Source organism: Myotis nattereri, assembly GCF_964212035.1.
Source record: "Myotis nattereri genome assembly, chromosome: 18".
NCBI lineage: Eukaryota > Metazoa > Chordata > Mammalia > Chiroptera > Vespertilionidae > Myotis > Myotis nattereri.
This window is the reverse complement of record NC_138093.1, coordinates 39,430,261-39,448,212: the sequence shown is the minus strand read 5'-3', so window position 1 is coordinate 39,448,212 and position 17,952 is coordinate 39,430,261.

Genomic DNA, 17,952 nt, shown 5'->3' with positions numbered 1-17,952 from the left:
GCAAAGCTGTAGAAATGGCCTGCCTATATCCAGTTTTCCCTTGTTCCCTTCCCTGTTAAATAATAGCCAGGTTATTACAACGGCATCAAAACACTTTCGTTATTAAGACGAAAATCTCAATAAAAGCTGTTTGCAGCCTGGCAGCTGCTGGCCTCTTCCCCCATAACTTCTCATCCCCGGGAAGCCAGGGGGTCCTTGGGAAACAGGATGGCAAGCGGGGATGGTGACCTCGGTGGCTTCTGGGACCCAGGGGCTCCCCGGAACGTAGGGTTTCCAACGTGAAACCAGCCACCTGGGTGTGCTGGGATGAGTTGGCCAACCTCCACCAGGAATGCACGGCATGGGCTGACGAGGGGACGCAGAGCCCCGCTGCTTTGCCACATGGGGAGTGACTACGTTCCTGACAAGATGAGCAGAGTGGCAAAGCTGAGAGGAGACGCACCTGCGTGGCTTGGACTCCACTGCTGCACTCTTCCCAGCATCCTGTAGGTGGGGCTATTGTATAGCTCAACTACCCGCAGGAGGACACTGCTGCTTAGCATGGCTGGAAGCTGGGGGCAATAAAAGCAGTTTCGGCACAGACAGCCCTGTCCATCTGTCCAGCTCTACCCAGCACCTCCCTGTCAAGAGCTTGATATGGTCCGAGACCTAGAGACATTGTCTACGATCTTAGGGTTTTCTTCTCTCAAAGTTGTTACAAAACTCCAGGTTTTAGGCATCATGTGCTATTAAGCCAAGTTTGTACATTCTATATTTATATGGTCAACTTAAAAAAACTATTTGGCCCTAACCGGTTTGGTTCAGTGGATAGAGCGTCAGCCTGCGAAGCCAAGGGTCCTGGGTTCAGGCTCCTCCCCCGCCTGGGCCCTAGTCGGGGCTCCTATGGGAGGCAACCAATCAATGTGTTTCTCTCACATCGATGTTTCTCTCTGTCTTTCCCTCTCTCTTCTATTCTCTCTAAAAATCAATGGAAAAATATCCTTGGGTGACAACAACAACAAAATAAATATTAAACAAAAACAAACAAACAAAAAAACTATTTGCAGGACTTTAGTCTTCTCATAAGAGAAATCTGCTGAAGTTTAGCCTGTTGACTTATTTTTGAGTGAAATTCTGCCATATAATAAACACATTCTCCATCCTCCCCAACCCATCCTATATAATAAAAGAGAAACATGTAGCTGAAACCGGTTTGGCTCAGTGGATAGAGCGTTGGCCTGCGGACTGAAAGGTCCCAGGTTCGATTCCGGTCAAGGGCATGTACCTGGGTTGCAGGCACATCCCCAGTAGGAGATGTGCAGGAGGCAGCTGATCGATGTTTCTCTCTCATCGATGTTTCTAACTCTCTATCTCTCTCCCTTCCTCTCTGTAAAAAATCAATAAAATATATTTTAAAAAAAAAGAAAAAAAGAGAGAAACATGTAAATTGACTGTCCCTTCACTACGCTCACCAGCCAATCAGGAGTGAATATGCAAGTTAACCTGGCAAAGATGGCAGATTAATTTGCATACACAGGCACCAGGCAGAGAGCAGAGCAGGAGAGCCGGAGGCTTGGGGGGATGTGGCAGAGTGGGAGGCCATGGGATGGAGACAGAGCAGGAAGGGGAAACCTAGAGAGCGGGGAGCACCAGGAATTCTGGGAATCGTAGTTCTGGGGGCAGATGGATCTCCTACACTAGAGCAAAGTGAGCTTGGAGCAAGTTACTGTTGTGGTGGGGGATGGAGGGAAAGCGAAGGTGAGAGACATAAGTAAAATCAGAGTGTCTAGGAAAAATTAAAGGGAAGATATCCTAAAACTTCCAGGAAATCTCCACCAATGAAGCAAAGAAAAAATAAATGCCTCTATTATTCTGTGAGCAACAAACCAAACTGGGTTGGGGTCTCAGACAATTCGCTCATATGATTGCAAAGACAGACAGAAACTCCCGGATTAGAGAGGGTGCAGGTCAGGCTGAGGGGCCCACCCCCAGTGCACGAATCTTTGTGCACCGGGCCCCTAGTGTCATATAACATTTGGTCAGCATATCTCCAAGTCTCCTTCCTACGTATTAACAGAAATATTCAGTAGGTCAGACGTGCACTGAAAGTTGTAACTACCAAAATCCTCGTCCCTGGATAAGAAAGACAATTTCCTCCATGAACTCTCAGTTAAGTAGAAAAATCAAAAGAAACCTTGCAGGCCCTGACCCTGCTGATGAACGTTATTTTGAAAAGTTTGAAGCAGTCTCGTGGGGGCGTTCCCACACCGACACACCAGCTGCTGTTGGGGCTTTAAACGGGCGGATGGGCCACAAGCAACCCTCAGACCTCATCTGAGTTAAATGAGCTTCAGCTTTTCCCCTGAGACTGCGTGTGTAGTTGTCCTTGTGGAAGGCCATGCACACAGCTCCTGGGTGGCTTGTCCCTCCTGGAGGTTTCTGTGATGGGTTTAAGATCGCCTTTTCTCTCTCAAAGGTTGAGGCATTTGTTCTGGGGGTGGGGGGTGGAGGACAAGGGGGTAGGGGGTGGGGGTGGGGGTGTTAAAGAGCTTAGAGAAAATCACTTTGCCTATGCTTCCCTTCCTCTTCCCCCCTCTGTCCACTTTTCTCACCAGGGGATATGGGGGGACAGGAGGAGGATTCAGGCGGGAGGAGAAAATGACTGAGAGCTACTGGAGAGTGCTGGGCACACGGACTTAGCCCTGGTGTTGGGTGTGACGGGGTGGGGTGGGGGATGGTGCCAGCCTCGGGTTTTCTGTCTGTGGGTGTGTCTGCTCTGCCGCTTTAAATCAGAGCCTGGCAGCTGAAGTTCAGAGCCCACCCTGTGCCCCGATCAGGCCCAGGGCCTGCCAGGCATTCTCCCTGGGCCACCTACTGGGACGGTTTGCCTCTTCTCGGCCTCCACCTCACAGGCCGACACCAGGGGGCAGCAACGCGCCAGCTCACCCTCAGCCCCACTGCGTCCTGGCTGGCTGGCTTCTGACGCAGAACTTTTAAAAAAGAAGCAATTCTGCAGTTTTCTTTTACAGAAGGAGCTGCTCACACAAGACTGGCAGCTCTAAAGAGAGCCATGGAGATAACAGAGACGTCACCTGGATGAAAGCTGCCTTCTGGATAGAACAGGCAAACAAAACACCCTCCCAACCCCCCTCCAAGGCAAGCATCCTTTCTGAAGCACATGGGAGAATACAGTGCTATTTGGTCCTGATTCTTCGGAGCTGACAATTCCACGTCGAGGGGGTGTGTGCAAGCTGCATCCCAGAGGCAGGAAAAGGATGAGGGGCCCTGGAAAGGAGCATTTAGCCAGGGTCCACCATCTGAGCCCTGTCTCCCAAAGGCCAGCTGACCGGGGCCTCAGGATTTAGTGAGCCCACCCACCACCCTGCCCTCCGCGCCTGCCCACATGCCTGCTCCTCCCTTAGGGTTTCTGTTTCCGAGTGCTGTCTGCGTCCTGTAGGAGGCCGCCTGTTCCCGCTGAGGCTGCTGCGCTTGCAAAAGCGACCATCTTGCCCAGGACCGCTTCCCCACCTGCCTGAAGGCTGTGCATGTGGCTCTAGAGGCAGCAGGAGAGACAAAGGCCAGGAGAGGAGGCGAATCAGAGCTGGGGGGGGGGGGGGCGGGGCGGGGAGCCCTGACAGACACCTCTTTTTCTTTCTCCATCATCTGTGAGCCCTGAATTGAAGGGCTGTTGAGAGCTGTGTGCTCACAGAGAATAAGAACCCGGGGTTGCCAGGTGTGTGGCTGCTGACTTCCTCACCTCTCAAGGTCTCTTGTGACCTCAGTGAGGTGGGGACATGCACATGTGCCCTGTGCCCTCTCTTGGGAGCCGGGGCGATGGGTGAGGTGCATCTCTTTGCTGTCTGGGTCCACTTAACCCACAGAGTGTATTCCAGGCTCATCTTTCTGATATTTGCATGTTGCCCGAATTCCCTCCTTTTCCAGAAAGCCTTCCTGGGCTGATGAGTGAGAGTGGGCTGGTCACGAGTCCCCTACATTCAAATTCTGCCATTCTATGTTCACATGTGACCTCAGCCAGACTCATGCCTTTGCTGACAGTGAGAAGGGTTTCCTGGTAAATGTGTGCACCGATGCCAGCTTTGCTCGTAGTTTGCATTTTCTCTGTGCTCCCAGATTTCTATCCGCCAGAGGGCGTGCACCTGAGGAGGGTGGGGGCGAGCCCCCTGCACGCTGGACACCATACAGGTGGGTGCCAGGGCCCAGGCTTCCCAGGCCTGGAGCCTCAGCTGCCCACGGCCCACTGATGGTTTCAGCACAGATTAGGGTGCCAGGATCTGAACCCCACAAGGGGTCATGAGAGTCTTGGCCACAGTTTCGGGCTCTTGGGGCAACAAGGGATCTGCTTACTCCCAAGCCCTAACCTCCCCCAAGGCACCTACTCTCACTGAGGCCGGATGCTGGGCGGGCTGGCCCTCCCTACAGGCTCCGAGGGCCCTGGCTGCCAGAGAAGCCCGGGCCCCATCGTGTCTCAAGTCCGTGTGGGGCTGATCGCGGCCATTCAGAGCTGCAGCTGGAGTGATTTGAGGGGGACAGGCTCCCTCCACTGTGCAGGCCCCGCAGGTTGTGGATGGACCAGGCTGCACTGCAGGTCCAGTGGCCCAAGGTCGCTGACTGTGCGTAGGTCACAGCAGCGGGCTCTCAGGGGACGGCACCCCCTAAGGCCCAGCCGTAAACCACCCTGTGCACACGCCACAGGAGGACAGCGGGAGAGAACCCATGGCCGTGCAGCGGACGGGGACACCGGCGGGTGTCCTTTGCACTAGGCACCCGGGAGCCCCAAGGCTGCACGTCCGCGTGGGGACCCACTGTTCCCATTTGCAGCTGCCACCTGGGAGCCAGTTGCAGGTGAGGGGCTCCTCGGTCCCAGGGACCAGGGAGGTTTTGGGACCAGGCTCCTGCCCCACAGGCCTGTGGGCAGTGAGCGCTGGGGGGCGCGGGCAGCCAAGTTGGGGTTCTGGGAGCCTGGGTGGAGCTGACCTGGGTCAGCAGAGGCCGGCCTCAGGGGCAGTCTCCTCAGTGAACACGGCATCTCCAAATTGCAACCCTCACCTGCTCAGGGGTGCTCACTTCCCCTGCGGGTCGGTGCGGAGGGCCTGGTGGGCTGGCAGGGGGACCTGCACAGAGAGATGCCTGGAGAAGCATCAACTCCAGATGGGGTCCTGCCGGGGCCAGTTTGCAGCTGCTGCCCCGCGATGTGGGGTAGGCGGGCTCCCTCCTCCCCAGAGGCCATGCCGGTGGTTTCTGGTGGACCCAGCGCTGAGGCCGGCTGAAGGGGGTGTACAGCGCAGGTGCCTGCAGCCCAGTTGGTGGGAGCCAGGATCTGGAACTGGGAAAGGGCCGCAGAAAACTCTGGCATAGGAGCGGGTCTTGGATGAATAAAGCAACTGCCTCATTCCAGTTCCTTGGGCACTGAGGTCCAGGTTGGCTTAAACGATTCAAGGTTAACACACTTGGGTCCTGGATACTCACTCATGATGTGAAAAGGCGGAGATGCTGTGAGCTATGATAAGATAGAAACCAAGTTCAGAATTGAGCTGCATGTTGGTGCATTGCCCTCACGTTTCCCCTCACTGTCTCCTCTGGGTCCTGGTTTTGGACTGTAGTTTAGTAGCTCCCCCTCCTGGTACCAGGCCTCGCAGGCTCACTGTGGAAGCAAAGGGGTCTGAGCCAGAAAAGCCGTACAAACAGTCCGCACCGTGAAGGCGCCGGGAAGGCTGGGAGCGATGAGACTGGAGCACAAAGCCGTGGGGCATGCTGTTCATTGCTGGGCCTCTGAGCAAACTGCTGGTGCTGTCAGGGATCTAAGTCTTCTCCCAGCCAGATTCTGCGTCTGCTGGGTCTGGTGGTAAGTGGGGTGGGGGGTGTGCGAAAGGCGGACCTCGTTTGAAACTCTGGCCCTGGGTTGCTGTGATGAGCACCGGCATCATTAGTAAAGCTGGCTGGGGGTGGGGGGCGTCGGGGGGTGGGTGGGGGTGGAGAGGAGTTGACGGGGATAATAATGCCTCATTTGCAGGGCTGTTGTGACATGAAAGGAGATGGAGCCTGTCAGATGCCTGACACTCTGCAGGTAGCCTCAGAGACGGAAGCAGGTGGCCCCAGTCTCCCGTCTGACTTCAGAGCGGTTGCTAGGATGTTACCCAGTTACCGGGCCCTAAGGGCGTTTTGGGAGAATCAGGCCCTTCTGCATCCAGAGCTCCTAGGGCTTGGGCAGAGAAGCGTGGCTCTCCCCCAGCCGAGGCTCCCACACATGCATCACCTCCTCACCTGTCCTCCCGCAGCACGGGGCCCAGCCGGGAAGAATTCCCTCCTCCCGTCCACACTCTCCGGGGCTCCTAGATCTGCACTCACTTTCCCCTCTGGACCCGGCAGTCTCCCTGTTTCACGGAGCCTGGTTGTTGCCTGCTTAACAGGTGGTTTTGGCGTGTATTTTGGGGGAAAGAAGAAGGCATCTCAGAGCCCCGATTCACCCAGCTCCACAATCCCGAGGGCTACCCGCTCTCGGCCTCCTGGCCCCCTGGGCTCGGCCTTGGGGAGGGTCAATCACGGCCACTCCTTCCTGTGACTGGAAGGAGGAGGAGGCCTGCCCAGCACTTGCAGAACTAGCCCAGGAGGCAGGGCACACGTTAGGGAAAGAGAGCGGCTGTATTTTTTTTAATTATTTAAAAATTTATTGGGGTGACATTAGTCAACAGGAACATATAGGTTACATGTGTGGGTTATTAATTTACAAAATCTGCATACAGGACCGTGTGCCCACCACCCGAAGTCACGCCTCCTCCTGTCACCTCATATTAGGATCCCCTTCCTTCCCCCAGCCCCTCCCTCTAGCAGCACCTCACTGCTGTGTGAGTTCATGAGTTTCAGTTTTATATGCCACCCATGAGGTTGTATTTGTAGAAACAGCATGACAACCAGGGGCAAAGCAGATACGCAGCATCCCTTTTATGGGCAGGGTCAGCCCCCGCAGGTGTGGCTCCGTGTTCGAGCATTGACCTATGAACCAAGAGGTCAAGGTTCGATTCCTGGTCAGGGCACATGCTGGGGGCGTGCTAGAAGGAGGCACATCAGTGGTTCTTTCTCATCGTTGATGTTTCTATCTCTCTCTCCCTTCCTCTCTGAAGTCAATAAAAATATGTTAGAAAAGAACAGAAGGGGTTAATATTAAAAAAAAAAAAAAAGAAGCAGGAGGAAGCTCGTTGGGCAGTTCTAAGTGATGCTTGCCTGTCTCCCACTAGGGCAGCCCCACCTTTGCCAGGCAGTTTAACCTTCCGAGTCACAGGAAATGGCTTTTAAACCCATCACTTACAGGGAATCTCACAGGTCTTTACAGTCTCTTGCCTTAATAGGCAGCGTGTTTTTCTTCTGAAATGGCAAAGGAAATGCCACACGATTAGAGAGAATTTAATAAGATGATCAATATTGCTTTCAGCCCTCTCATTTTGCGTAACTTTTTATTTTAGCATTTTATTTTCCTTATGTCTACATGAATCTATTGCAATCAATTTGACCATTTTGAAATGTAGTATATTTACTTCATTTTATCCTGTGCCCTGTCTCCCATATTTTTTATAGACTTTCTATTATCATTTTAACTTCTGTAATATTTCATCTTGCTCATGTACCAAATTTATGAAATTATTACCGGCCCGTTGGGTTTATTTAGCTTCCAACAGATAGTTTTGAACGCATACTATATGCCTGGGACTGGGCCAGGCTGTTACAGTTATGCTGCAATGAACAACTTTCTGCCCGTATGTATTTTTTTTTCTTCTCTTTGTTCCTTCAGGGTAACTTCCTTGGAGTGGACAATTGGGCCAAACGTTATGAGTTTCTTATTGATCCTTGAAAATGATTGTTCCAGCTCATTTGTGATAGGCAGCAAATGAGTATGCTAATTTTGCCATATGCCCACCAGCACTGTCTTATCATTTTTATTGTTTTCTCAAAGGCATTTCATTTCCCACAAAACTCTAACGTGGCTGGGAGAAAGCGGGCCTCCCCCCGGGTCACCGGCTCTCAGGCTGTGCTCACAGAATGGCCGGGGCCTTCCTCAGAACACTGCGGGCCTTCGTTACTTTCACTGCGCGATGCACCCTCCCCCTTAAGTTTGGGGAAATGTGCAGCCTCTGACTCAGATTCGTGTCATCCTTGGCTTTAACACCTCCAGCAAGTTCCTTGAAGACGGACCATGTGAAGGAGGGTGGGCTGGGGCGGGTTGCGGTGGTGGCGTGAAGCTGCAGAGTGACTCAGGACAGCCCAGAACCAGGTCAGGGCGAGGCCAGGTCTGGCACCTGGTGTGTGGCTCCCCCACGGGCGCTCCCGCTCGGGTGCTGCCTGCAGGAGGAGCTTCGGAAAAGGAAAGGACATTAGAATGAGACCCAGGGGAAGGCAGGGCAGGAGAAGGTCCTGGGCAGGGCGGGCTTCTAAAACCTGCAGGGCATCACAGAAAAGGCCTTCGAAATCTCGTTTGGATCCAGAAATCCTCACTCTAGAGAGAAGTTGACTCAAGACGAACAAATTCGTTTTCTCATGTGATTCTCTTATGCTTACTCATGCTTACTTGTTCCCCAGTGTGTTTCAGAAAGGGTCTGGGGCAAATTCCCTTTTCCCCAGAGGGGAGAGGGGAGAAGGGAGGGAGGCAGAAGGGAGAGGGGAGAGGGGGAAAGGGAGGAGAAGAGGAGAGAGGTTGGGGGAGAAGAGGGGAGAGGTGTGGAGAGGCTGGCCTCCCGGGCTGGGCCAGGCTGCAGCCAGCTCTGCTGGAGAAACGCATGGACCGAGCTCAGAGCTGCTGCAGAGACTCAGAAGAGTTAGAGCTGCAGGCGCAGAGCCCCGTCGAGCTTCTGAGCATTTTGAAATGGATGCAGCGATCACTTCCTAAATATAAGAAAGGGCAGCCCTGGCTGGTTTGGCTCAGTGGATAGAGCGTCTGCCTGGAGACTGAAGGGTCCTGGGTTCCATTCCGGTCAAGGGCACATGCCAGGGTGGTGGGCTTGATCCCCAGTAGGGGGTGTGCAGGAGGCGGCCGATCAAAGATTCTCTCTCATCATTGGTGTGTCTATCTCTCTCTCCCTCTCCCTTCCTCTCTGAAACCAATAAAAATATATTAAAAAAAAAGAAAAAGGAAAAGAAAAGAAAGGGCAATTACGTTGCAAGCTCAGGGGATGCTGTGGACCCAGCGTCTTGCCATTTCGGCCCGGCGTTTGGGAGCGTGTGTTCCGGGACCTCTCGGTGACGAGTGTATAACGTTTGTCTGGAGGCTGTTGTCAGACGTAGCCAGCCCCGCTGGAACCAGCAGCGCCCTCGCCCAGCCTGTGGGTGGTCTCCGGTTGAGGCGGAGGACGCCGTTCTTGACCTTGGGTTTGTCCGTGCAGGACTCTTACCCGGACTCCACTGGAGAAGGACACCTGTTACACTCCAGGAGAGGAGACAGGCTCAGGGGACCCAGCGACAACGATGGCGGGACTGCGGCCTGGAATAACGGGCTGGAAGGGACACAGTGAAGTTAAATGCCCCAGGTCTGTCCAAGCACAGCACGGGGACTGTGCCTGGGGCAGATCCGGGGCCGTAAAGCACAGCAGCTCCGGGGGTGAGGAGGGCTCCGAGGTGCGCAGGGTCTGGGGGCGTGCGGCAACGTCCGTGTGTGTGGACGGCGGGGGCGTCGCATCCGAGCCCGGGGACTCGCCACTGAGGACGCCACGGAGACCCAGCGGGTGCTCAGAGCAGGCCTCCCGCAAACAAACAGAAAACGGGGCGTTTCAAGGAAGAGCGGAAAGCAGTGAGAGGACACGCGAGCGACCTTTGAGTCGTGTAAGAGACTTTATACGGAAGTGGACTGACTCGGCGGGCATCGTTCTGGACATCTGCCCTTCCTGTCTTCCCCGAGTGGGACAGAAGGGCCGGCCATACCGTAACCCTCGGAGCTCCTGCCCGGAGCTCGTGGAGGCCGGAGCGAGGCCTGCGGGCAGGCACACGGCTGAAGAAGGAACGCTCACGCCCAAGCTCACGCCCCAAGGAGCTCCCCGGCTATTTCTGCTTGTTACTGGGAGTCATTTCCTTGTGTTCACTCCTTGCAGCTCCTCATTGGCCCTCAATGAAATGGCTTTTCTTTTTTTCTTTTTAAAAATATATTTCATTAATTTTTTTACAGAGAGGAAGGGAGAGGAAGAGGGATAGTGAGTTAGAAACATCGATGAGAGAGAAACATCGATCAGCTGCCTCCTGCACGCCCCCCACTGGGGATGTGCCCACAACCAAGGTACATGCCCTTGACCGGAATCGAACCTGGAACCCCTGAGTCCGCAGGCCGATGCTCTATCCACTGAGCCAAACTAGCCAGGGTGAAATGGCTTTTCTTGTTGCAAAGGTGCACTGTTTCTGCTGCGTTTGGGTGGAAACCACGTTTTGCACGTGGTTTGGTAACTGGGCACCTTTTATAAAAGCGGTTCTGTAGGGAAAGCCCGCGAGCGCCCGGAGACACTGCAGCGCAGCCCTCCGGGCAAAGGGGGTCTGATCTGGCACCATCTCACGTTCAGGGGGAGGAAGTGCCTGCTCAGCGCTCATTCCAGCCTTGGCCTCATCATGACACAAAGCAAACCCTGACCTGGAAATGACACCCCGGGAGGTAGCGACAGGTTTCGAAATGGCTCCTGTTAGCCTCACCGACCATTCACCCTGGTCTTTGGGGTTCAGTTTTCTGCCTGTCCCTCTGTCATGGCCCTCCCCTGCCACCTTCCTGACTCCTGCCACCATTTGTCTGTCTGGGACACTTTCCTTTACCTCTCTGTCCACAGAAGTCAGGTGTGATCCCAGAATGGGTGTGGCCGGGGTGACTTTGGGGAGCAGGGCCCTGGGATTGGGTGTGGCCCTGCAGCATTGGGGGCAGGGCCCTGGGCGTGTTGGCTCTCCTGTGACAGGGAAGTGCGATGAGGGCTGTGGATGGGCTTGTGTAACGGTGTTGAGCGTGGCTCTGATGATGGTGTCACACAAGCCAGAAAGCTGTGCAGGAGAAGGAGGGAGGGAGGTACATGCTCAGTCCTTCTGTTCTTGGAATGCACAGGAGTGGACAGCAGCCCTGGGGACTTCAGAATAGATGCCATTGGGTGGGGCAGCGCGATTCCTGACCTTGGAGAAAGAAAGGAAGGAAGGAAGGCAGAAAGGAAGGAAGGAAGGAAGGAAGGAAGGAAGGAAGGAAGGAAGGAAGGGAGGAAGGAAGGAAGGAAGGGAGGAAGGAAGGGAGGGAGGGAGGAAGGAAGGAAGGAAGGGAGGAAGGGAGGAAGGAAGGGAGGAAGGGAGGAAGGAAGGGAGGAAGGGAGGAAGGAAGGGAGGAAGGAAGGAAGGAAGGGAGGAAGGAAGGGAGGAAGGAAGGAAGGGAGGGAGGAAGGGAGGAAGGAAGGGAGGAAGGGAGGAAGGAAGGGAGGAAGGGAGGAAGGAAGGGAGGAAGGGAGGAAGGGAGGAAGGAAGGAAGGGAGGGAGGAAGGAAGGAAGGAAGGGAGGAAGGGAGGAAGGAAGGGAGGAAGGGAGGAAGGGAGGAAGGGAGGAAGGAAGGAAGGAAGGGAGGAAGGGAGGAAGGGAGGGAGGAAGGAAGGAAGGGAGGAAGGAAGGAAGGAAGGAAGGGAGGAAGGGAGGAAGGAAGGAAGGGAGGAAGGAAAGAGGGAAAGCAGTCCTGAGAGTCCATTTCAGGTAACAATTAGTCACGAGAAGTGACGTGTCCACAAAGCCCGAGGGGAGTGGCCGGCGTCATGGCTTCTTCTGTTTGCATTTCCTTTCAGCTTCGATTCGTTCTCCGTGACATCAGTGGAGGGCAAGGGCGCATGGGGGCGAGGTGGGGAGACGGGCTGAGAGCTCCGACTGTGAATCTTGTGTGGCCCTTTGTGGGAAGAGTGTCCTGGTTTTGGGAGCTCCTCTGTGGTTGATAAACCAGCGCCCCTAAATGTCACCACTGCACCTGGCATTGCTCTCTGAGCGCCACGAGCACTCGGAAGATGCGTGACCCGGTCAGTGAGTTACGTATTCAGCCTGAGTTCACCAAATACCATCCTTTGGTAACAGCACGAGGTGGGGTGAGAAGAAAGTAGGAGAGGAAGAGACAGGGTGCACATTCCTAATGAGGCAGAGATACTAAGATGTAGGAGTCAGTGAGGCAGGGTCCGAGGCAGTAAGTCATGCAGGGATGCCACCCATACAGCCCGTCCACGTAGGCAACCAGGAGGTCCGGGCCCCTCGTGTGGCTGGGAAAGCTGTGGGAAGCAGTTGGGACTTGAGTTGGTTTTGGGAAGGGGGAGGGTGTCAGATTTGCAGAGAGGAGGGTGGATGCAGAGCCATCGGAAGGGAGTGGAGCTGTGTAGGGGTGAAGGGGAGAGTTTCCACGGAGCGAGAAGACGGGAGGTGGTAGGAGCAGCAGGAGCAGAGCACACAGTCCCGTTGGCTGGTGCAACATTGACTTTTTATCCTAACGGCGCTGGGGAGCCACCGGGGACGTTGGCCTGGAGGAATGCCGCGGCTGCACTCCAGTCACAGTCAGTATTTGAATAGATTCACATAGTTTTAGCCAGAAGATTCCGTAGAGAGAACGGTGGTCAGGCCCTTGTTTTATAGGGGCAAGACGGCTGTGCAGCGACCCGGGGACGGCCTGGTCTCTGACCCCATGTCCCTCAGTGATTTTGGGTCCGTGTTCTTTGGGAAAACATTGCAGTTTTGAAGATGAGGGTCAAGCCCGCCCTTGGCCACCTCCTCGTGGTGAACCAGGCCTGTCCATCTGGGATTGGAATTTCCTTGGAGGAGAGCCTTCCTCTTCCCACCGAGAGCTGAGTCCAAACAAAGGTTGTGTCTGGGAGTTGGAATGATGAATGGCCGATGACTAATTCATCATGCAGCTATATGGATATTTTTTAAAAAATATATATTTTATTGATTTTTTACAGAGCAGAAGGGAGAGGGACAGAGAGTTAGAAACATTGATGAGAGAGAAACATCGATCAGCTGCCTCCTGCACACCCCCCACTGGGGATGTGCCCGCAACCAAGGTACATGCCCTTGACCGGAATCGAACCTGGGACCCTTGAGTCCGTAGGCTGACGCTCTATCCACCGAGCCAAACCGGTCAGGGCTACATGGATCTTTCATCAGCTGTGTATCAAGCACCTACCGGGGAGTGAGCACCATGCGGCATCCTGAGAGACACTGGGCTCTTCCGGCTGGAGGGAAACAAGCAATGAGAATGTAGCTTAGGAAGTGCCTTGAGGGAGGTGGAAGCTGGGAGCCATGGGGCCCGAGAGGCCACTGATCGCAGTGTGGGCTGGGAGAGCAGGGTCACGGGCAGTTCAGCCAAGAGCTCATGGGGAAGAACCTCCCAGTCAGGAGAAAAGCCCAATAGAGGCAGAGGCGGGAGGGAGAGAGAGGGAGATGGGGATGGAGGTCTGCCCTGGCTCAGGGTGTCTGAGGCCCTGCCTGCTGGCCGGGGTGGGGGTGGGAGGGATGAAACTGGAAGGTCAGAGGAGTCGGTAGTGAGGACAGTGTTAGGCCATTTAGGGAACTTGGATCGAAAGGGGTAGGTAGTCGGGAGCATTGCTTCCTTCAACAAGACCTTACAGAACACGTCCCCTATGTCAGGTATTGTTCTAGCCCAATATTAACCGCAATCCGTCCTTGAAGCATCTCTCAACAGATTGATACTGCAATTGTCCCCATTTCACAGATGAGGAGACCAAGGGCCAGGGAAGTGAAGTCATTCCTTCGGGTCACCCAGGCAGTACTGGGCGAGGCCGGACCTGAGTCCATCTTTAGGGTCCACGATCTTAGCTGCTGTCTGGTGTGGTGCTGGCAGGGCCAGGGGAGGAGCAGCCCTGCTGTGCCCTGTGGGTCTGTGCTGTGCACACCAGGCCGTCCAATGCCGTCAGCAGACAGCTCGGCTGGCCTAAGGCTGGATGCAGACAGCTCGGCTGGTCTAAGGCTGGATGCGGACAGCTCGGCTGGCCTAAGGCTGGATGCGGACAGCTCGGCTGGCCTAAGGCTGGATGCGGACAGCTCGGCTGGCCTAAGGCTGGATGCGGACAGCTCGGCTGGCCTAAGGCTGGATGCGGACAGCTCGGCTGGCCTAAGGCTGGATGCGGACAGCTCGGCTGGCCTAAGGCTGGATGCGGACAGCTCGGCTGGCCTAAGGCTGGATGCGGACAGCTCGGCTGGCCTAAGGCTGGATGCGGACAGCTCGGCTGGCCTAAGGCTGGATGCGGACAGCTCGGCTGGTCTAAGGCTCGATGCAGACAGCTCGGCTGGTCTAAGGCTGGTCAGCAGCGCGGCTCAGCTGGCCCCTCTCACAGCTGGGCTCCTGGGGCAGGGTTTCTTAGAGAGACGCTCAGGCCTGAGAAGGTGACACTCCTCCAGCCAGGCTGTCGTGCGTGGCCAGCCCTGCCTTGCCACCAGCGGGCTCCCCTTGGTGTGGCTGGGGGGGGCGGGGGGGAGATAGCGAACAGTGGCTGAGTAGGCCCGACCCAGGAGGATGCTGTGTTCAGACTTCAGGCCTAATTCCAGCACCTGACGGTGCTCAGTAAGCACTGGTGAACAATGAGCGAACGCATGCCTGCACGCCTGCCTGCACCCCTCATCGGAAGTCCTGCGAAGCTGGGGATATCGGAGACATGAGCACCTGGCAGATGAGTGGTCAAGGGTTCGCACAGAGTTGTGCATTTTGTAAATAGATGGGGAAGACCTGGTGGGCATCCCTGCTGCCCTGGAGGGGCAGTTGCCTCTGAGACAGACCACACTCCTCGTGATTCGGAAGCCTCTGAGCTCCACTTCCTCCTGAGAGAGAGAGACGTGAACTGTATTTTGGGTTAAAATCTCATCTTGCAAGAAACCTCCACTGAGCTGGTGGCTGCCGGCCCCCTCCCCCTGCTGCGGACTCGCCGTGACACACAGATTGTGTCTTGCGTGGGAGCTTCTGGGCAGCGCTCAAAGCTGTTGGCGGGGAGTTACAGGAATTACAGCCTGCCGAGGGAACAATCGCTCTAAATATGTTCTTTCAGTGACACTTTATTTTTATTAGCACAGCACTAATGGCTTCCTGAGAGGAACAGCAGGTCCCACAGTCTTCAGCAAACCTTTGCCTTTCTCCTCGGGGCGCGTGCTCTCCTGGCTCTGAGCTCTGAGCCCTGCAGTGTGTGGTGGGCCTGACTCTTGGTGCTTCTCCTGGTGTGAGTCCCGGGCTAATGTCCTTCGTCAGGCTGCTGCCCTGGGATCAGAGTCTCGGGGCGTCCTCCCCCAGCAGATGGCAGCACCCAGGGATCCGAGAACTTGGCAAGGCCCTGAAGCCGCCGTGTTGCTCAAGGCTGTAGGATGCGGCAGGCCACTGCTCACAGCTGTCAAGGCCTCCGGGGCCATCGGAAGGAGCAGATATTATGTGCACTATTCTTCCAGCTGCCCAGGCTGACAGCTCACCTCTCCGGAGACCTGGCTGGCAGGTGCCCTCACTGCTTGTTGCACCCCCCGCCCCACCCCCTGTGACCCTAGACGATTGCTTTTGGTTCTGTTCTGTGGGAGATGTGGAGAGAGCGATGTTTCTAACCAGCCCAAGTTTGCAATGTGCTGGTAGTGTCAGGAGGCCACGGGTAACGCAAGTTTCTATTGGGTGAGATGCCCTCAGAACAGCGAGCTCTTTATGGATGTTATCAGGAGTCGATCGCACAGAGTGCACCCCTGGCCGGCTAATCCAGTGGATTAACAGCTGTGTGCCGAGTGCTGGCTGGAGGCTGGGCCAAAAGTGAAAGGCAGGCCCAGCTCCCTGAGCTTACAGACTAGCAAGTGGCCCCCCAAAGTGCCAAGAGCTCAGCTTCCTGATGTATAAAAGGGAGGTAATAAAATCTTAATGACACCCCTGTGTTCATGCGCATTATTTACAGTAGCTAATATATGGCACCAACCTAAGTGTCCATCGATAGATAAATGGGTGAAGATTTGATATCTGCCCACCTACCTACCTACAATGGAATATGACTCAGCCATAAAAAAGAACAAAACCTTGCCATTTGTGACAACATGGATGGACTTAGAGGGTATTGTGCTAAGTGAAATAAAGTCAGACAAAGACAAATACCACATGATTTCACTTATATGTGTAATCTAAAAAGACAAAAACAAACAAAAAGGTGTCAGGCTTGGACAGGGGACCCCCATCTCCCCCCGATCACTGGCTCTGGCCCCCGCCCAGGCCTGAGGCCTCTGGCCCAGGAATCATGCCTGGGCAGGGGACCCCCATCTCCCTCTGATCGCTTGCTCCACCCTCCGCCCAAGCCTGACGCCTCTGACCCAGGCTTCAGGCCTGGGCAAGGGGACCATCATATCCCCCCAATCCCTGGCTCCGCCCCCCACCCAGGCCTGATGCCTCGGCCAGAGGAGTTGACCCTCATCACCCTCCGATCACCAATCACCGGATCGGCCCCTTGACCAGGCCTGAGGCCTCTGGCAGAGGTGTCAGGCCTGGGCAGGGGACCCCCAGCTTCCCGCGGTTGCAGGCTCCGCCCCTGCCCAGGCCTAATGCCTCTGGCCTAGGCGTCCAGCCCAGGCAGCGGGGACGTGCAGTGGCAGCGGGGGGCGCCGCGATCATGAGCTTCGCTTTAGGCCCAGGCAAGGGACCCCTAGCTCCTGGGACTGCCAGCTTCGACCGTGCCCAGCTCCCATCGCTGGCTCCACCCCTACTTCCTGCTATCACTGGCCAGGGCAGCAAAGGCGCCTGATTCTCCGATCATGGCTGGGGGGCAGGGCAAAGGCGGCCCCAGGGCCGCCTTTGCCCTGCCCCCCAGCTCTTAGCTCCCCCCTGGGTTTCAGATCACTATCAGTGGCAGGAGGCTTCTTCCTGCTTTCCCTTTCGCCTCCCTGCATTGTGCCTACATATGCAAATTAGCCGCCATCTTGTTGGCATTTAACTGCCAATCTTAGTTGGCATTTAACTGCCAATCTTAGTTGGCAGTTAATTTGCATATAGCCCTGATTAGCCAATGAAAAAGGTATCGCCGTACGCCAATTACCATTTTTCTCTTTTATTAGTGTAGATTTACTTTGTTGCTGCTGTTGTTTTTTGTTGTTGTTAGTTTATCTTGCCTATCAGATTCCACATGTGAGTGAAATCATATAATACCTGTCTTTCTGTGACTGGCTTATTTCACTTAGCATTATACCCTCCAGGTCCATCTGGACGATTTATGATTTATTTAGCCACTCACCTATTGAAGGCCATCTTGGTGGCTTCCAAGGATGACTGAAGTGGCTGTAAGCACGCATGTGCAGGGTTTTGTCTGGACATCCGTTTCCAACCCCTTTTAGTGGCCTGCAGTTGCTTTGGGGTGTGGCCTTTCTCGCCTCCATCAGCTGGGAAGATGCCAGGAGACGATGGGCCTGGAAAAGTGGAGATGCCGAGAGGCCCAGGACTCGGACCTGAAAGACCAAGCCCCAGGGTAGTTCTCGTGCTGCCCACATGTGTCCGGAGCATGTGCGGGCTTTTCTCTGCTGGGTGGGTGGGCGTGTGGAGACCAGGTGGGCGTCTGTGCTTTTCATAGCGCCTGGCACCGGGAAGCGGGCAGCAGAGTGCTTCTCAGTGGTGTTGGTGGCCCCGCCCTCTCCCTGCGCACAGGGCCAGGGGGCCTCAGACACAGCTCTTTGTGGATCTGGGGGCCAGCAGGACGGACGGGAGCTGATGGGATGGTGGAGGGAGGCAGGGCGTTCTGCCCCAGGAAAAGTCATATTATGTGTGAATGATTGAGAGAGTGTAGCAGTGAATGACTGCAGGGAACACAGAAGTGAACTTACTATTGATACATACTCATCCGCACATTGTGGCAAACTTCTGAAAATGCCTTCCGTTAAATCTAACGTTGCTTCATTTAAAAATGTCAGGCCTGGCCAGTGTGGCTCAATGGTTGAGTATCGACCTATGAACCAGGAAGTCACGGTTCGATTCCCGATCAG